This window comes from Aegilops tauschii, chromosome 1 (assembly GCF_002575655.3).
Source record: "Aegilops tauschii subsp. strangulata cultivar AL8/78 chromosome 1, Aet v6.0, whole genome shotgun sequence".
Classification (NCBI taxonomy): Eukaryota; Viridiplantae; Streptophyta; class Magnoliopsida; order Poales; family Poaceae; genus Aegilops; species Aegilops tauschii.
The window spans coordinates 82141972-82147012 of record NC_053035.3 but is presented as its reverse complement, the minus strand read 5'-3'; the positions used below and the strand labels follow the sequence as shown (position 1 = coordinate 82147012).

The 5041-nt window shown below is 52.9% G+C and overlaps 1 pseudogene; it reads right to left on the bottom strand.

Moving 5' to 3' along the window:
* Positions 1 to 390: 390 nt before the first annotated feature.
* LOC109764284 (G-type lectin S-receptor-like serine/threonine-protein kinase At1g34300) lies at positions 391 to 2053 on the bottom strand (annotated as a pseudogene).
* Between the last annotated feature and the right edge of the window lie 2988 nt (positions 2054 to 5041).

Sequence of the window (5041 nt, the reverse complement as noted above, 5' to 3'; positions counted from 1 at the left end):
CCACCTCCAGCCTCTTGGCGCCACCCCGGGTGCCCGGGCTTGGAACCCCCGGATGCCCGAGCCACCTACAGCCGGCCCCTGACCTGTCCGGGTGCCCGGACCCCTTTGCACCGGGTGCCCGGACCACTCCGCGAGTGCCTACATGCAAGTTGGGGCTTTTGCCCTTGTAACCCTCTCCCCCTCTTATTTCGCCCCTAGACTATAAGTACCCCCCACCTAGCTCATTAGAGGGGATAGCAAAGTATATGAGATGATTATGTGAGCTTTGCTCCTTGTACCCACTCCTCTAGGAGATCAAGACCTCCTAGGAGAAGATCCCTAGTGGATATCAAGCCCCATCTTTGGAAGGATCCCCATCATAGGATCATCAAGACCTCTCTACTCATAGGATTGAAATGAACTAGTACCTTGTATCTTTCCTTTGTTGTTTTTGAATCATTGTGACCTCTTGTGTGTTCTTGGATCTAGCATATGTGTGATTGGATCTAGTCAATTTAAGTGTTTTCCCTCTCTTGTGTTCTTCGTGTTCTTGAGGATTTCCCCTCCAATTCGTGAAAGATCTCCATCTAGGGTTCCACCTTACAACACCCACACCACGTCGTCAACATGGCCATTCACCTTCAGCGATCAGTGCTTGGCGGCAGCGTCATGATGCAATGATGCACTCCTTGTTTCTCGTTGTTCTTAGCGACTCCAGGTCGGCAAACTTGCCCTATACATACATGTCCGAACTCACAACCGTTAGAGTGAGCATTGCGTACCGTCGACAGTGCGTGCGGTAGGTGAGCCGTGAGCGCATTCACCGTCCCAGGATCCAGCGCGCCGTTGAACCTGGCGACGATGCTCTCCCACAGCCCTGCTACCTCTGACGCGGCAAGCGTCTTCGGGACCCGCGGAGCTCGCAGCCTCCAGCATGGCCGTCACGCTGCCACATAGGAACACCAAAATACCGCCGTAGGTGATGGAGGAGCTAGAAGCAGAGGCGACATGGCAGTGGTGCGAGGTGAGCCCGGGGCGAAGCCAGTTTTGCAGCGAGACCCCTAGACCGACACTGGGAAGAGGAGATGACGCGAGCGAAAGAGCCTCGCCGGCGCAACCCACCTCGCTTGGATCTAGCCTCTCGTCAGAGGCCGTCAAGATCGGCCTGGAAGAAACTGGTTGTTTCTCGATGGATGTGTTCCCCGCGGTGATCTAGGCGGTGCGTGGTGTGTATGACTCTAGAGAAGGCAACGCTGAACGGTGTAGGAGAGGGAGAGAACCAGCACACACCCATGTTACTGCAGTAGCCAAACACCTCACACTGGTCCGCCACCGCCGACCACTACTCGGTCGCCGTGCCACTGGCGCACCGGTGTAGTAAGCGCCAAAGTTTCCATCCGTGTCGGGGCGCACGAAGCGCAGCATGTCGCCACTCTCCCCGTAGTTGCTGCTGTAGGCAACGACAACGGAGAAGGAGAGCATGCTGTCGGTGAGAGAGACGATGCGTTCGTCTGCATCTAGATTTTTGAGCGTCGGGGAGCTGAGCGTCTTGTTGGCGGTGAAGGTGGAATTGTAGCCCTTGTTGAAGTAGGCGACGGTGGCGGAGCCAGCGATGGCCCACCTCAGCGTTAGGTTGCTGGTGGCCTTGTCGACGGTGAAGACGTGGGGGGCGGATGTGAGGTTCATGCCGGAGGCAAAGCTTTGTGACATGACCATACTGTCCGTGGGGTGGTCGAAGTACTGCCACAGGAAGCTTGCCACAGAGTTTTTGAGCACGAGGTTGCCGCTCTTGGAGGGCGACGACGGTGCCGGGCGACCAGAGCACAGCACTGGAGCCGTTGAGCAGCTGCAGGTCGCCGATGGACGACAGGCCGAGCGAGCCCCCAGAGTCGACGGGCGCGCCGTCGCCCGTGGACCAGACGGAGATGCCGCCGGCCTAGGTGACCGCGGCAACGAAGAGCGACAGCGTGCCCGGGGACGCCGCAGAGGCCAGGAATAAGGTGGAACTGGGCGATGACCACGCGGCCGAGTTGAAGGAGCAGCAGCAGGGAAAGCCCATATTTATAGGAGCTCGGACGCAAAACCAATTCGAACAAAAACATCCCGATGTGAGACGCCCAGAACGCGCGGCCAAAGCGGCAACCACCTATACATGCATACCAACGACACACGTGTTACGAATGAAAGCAAAATTGTAAACGACCGCTAATGTGGCACTCTCAACGGAATATGCGAGAAAAGACAGGCCCACCTGCTGAGAGAGACACTCGACACGGCGCGCAAGCATGCAAGAGAAAGGAAATAAGGAGGGAAAAAATAAACAAAGCGGTGGCCAGAGATAAGCATGCAGTAGGAACGTGGCCAAATCGAACACCGGCCTCAGCCCACACATGCAAGCCAATCGAAACACGACGTTCAACACACATTGGACCAATAGCAAACTGGTGGAGCAAATCCAGCGTAAAGTGGTAGAGCCACCGAATGCACACACAAAAACGCGAATCACGTTGACAAAATTTACAACGAAAAACTACAGTCACCATGAATTTGTACCCCACAGTAGCCCAAAGTAATGCACGTGTCCTCATCCCACATATTCTCAAGTTGCTTTCAAACAAGTGGGTAAACGTAAGGGCATAAACTTCCCCAGATATAGTGGCTTGGTTATGATGTCATGGCATCGACTGAGTCAGACCACACTTAACTAATTTCGTTTAGTTACCACTTCTTGCAACTGTCTGCCTGGTCCTGGATTACGACTTTATACGAGTGGGTTGTTACCATAACACTAGCTCTACAACCAGGTAAATTACTGGTGCAGTAATTAAGTGCTAGATGTTACTGCCACTAGCTAGTGACCAGGCACTGCCCAACGTTAATCTTAGTCGAAAAGCTATTCTCCACCCTCCAAGCATATAGTTATTTTTCCATACTTACCCGCTTTTGGCTTCTCACAAGTCTAGTCGCTCTCGCTTAGTCGTACGCGTGCGTGCCAATCCGAATCCATCCACCAACACGGATACGCCCTACCTCGTCGATGGTTGCTCGTTGGTCGATAGATGCATGCTCGTTGATCGGCTCGTCGCGTCGCGCGTTTGCTTTTGCGAGTTTTGGCAAGAAATTTCCATGGAAAAGCTGGCTTCCGTTCCCACTTACCATCTTGGCTGCTGCATGCATGCATCCGAGTACGCGTAACACATCCGTACCTAGCTTTAGGATTTTCGGTGCTGTTATGATGCCTTCTCCTCCAATTAACGAAATATTTTGAAAGGAAATGTAGGTGACCGGCGTTCGTTAAAAAAAGTCGTCAAGGGACGTTGAACTTGCTGCATCGAGAACGTTTGTTTTTATCTGCCCAAGTCTAAGAGCATCTACAGCCGGACTTCGCAAATCCGGCCACTCACACACGGATGTGCCTGGGCGCGTCCGTGGACACTAACCGGGCACTTCTCAAAAAATGCAATTCACATTCAGATACCTTAATTATCATATTTCAAATTCATACAAATTCATGCAATTGCGTCGACGCACACGCGTCGTCCGGCTACTCCATCACACTACACTAAACGTGTCATCGAACTACCAAAATTTGACATGTTTGGTTATGGTGAAGTTCATCCACGGCTGCCCTTGCTCTTCCCGACGCCTTTGCCGTCCTTCTCGCGGAAGTACCGGTCGAAGACGCAGTACGGATCTAGCCGGATCTGCTCGTCGCCGGAGCTGTCCTCGCCGTCGATGTCCTCCTTCTCCTCCTTCGATGACAGTCCGGCCATGGTACAGACCGCCCGATTCTGCTCTCAGGCGAGGGCGCACGTGTTCCTCCCCTGTTGTTTCTTCATAATGCGGGCGCAGATGGCTTCCTCCTCTGCGGCTGCCCGCGCCGCCGAATCAGCCGCCTCCGCCGCCGCCATTTCCACTGCGATACGGGCCTCGGCGGCCCTTATCCTCTCCTTCCCACGGCAGGCTGCCCATTCCCTGTGGGACTCATACTCTGCCCGACCGGTGATGAGAAAGGAGAGGTGTTCTGACCGGGACCGCGAGGATCCAGCACCAAAGAACCCGAGCGCCCAGTGAGCCGACGCTATGGTATCACGGCGGACGGATCCGTCCGTCGGCCGGGCGTTGTCCTCCTGGGAGCGGCGGAGTGTGTTGGAAATATGCCCTAGAGGCAATAATAAAATGGTTATTATTATATTTCCTTGTTCATGATAATCGTCTATTGTTCATGCTATAATTGTGTTATCCGGAAATCGTAATACATGTGTGAATACATAGACCACAACGTGTCCCTAGTAAGCCTCTAGTTGACTAGCTCGTTGATCAACAGATAGTCATGGTTTCTTGACTATGGGCATTGGATGTCATTGATAACGGGATCACATCATTAGGAGAATGATGTGATGGACAAGACCCAATCCTAAGCATGGCACAAAGATCGTGTAGTTCGTTTGCTAAAACTTTTCCAATGTCAAGTATCATTTCCTTAGACCATGAGATCGTGTAACTCCCGGATGCCGTAGGAGTGCTTTGGGTGTACCAAACGTCACAACGTAATTGGGTGACTATAAAGGTGCACTACGGGTATCTCCGAAAGTGTCTGTTGGGTTGGCACGGATCGAGACTGGGATTTGTCACTCCGTATGACGGAGAGGTATCTCTGGGCCCACTCGGTAATGCATCATCATAATGAGCTCAAAGTGACCAAGTGGTTGGTCACGGGATCATGCATTACGGTACGAGTAAAGTGACTTGCCGGTAACGAGATTGAACGAGGTATTGGGATACCGACGATCGAATCTCGGGCAAGTAACGTACCGATTGACAAAGGGAGTTGTATACGGGATTGATTGAATCCTCGACATCGTGGTTCATCCGATGAGATCATCGTGGAATGTGTGGGAGCCAACATGGGTATCCAGATCCCGTTGTTGGTTATTGACCAGAGATTCGTCTCGGTCATGTCTGCGTGTCTCCCGAACCCGTAGGGTCTACACACTTAAGGTTCGGTGACGCTAGGGTTGTAGAGATATTAGTATGCGGTAACCCGAAAGTTGTTCGAAGT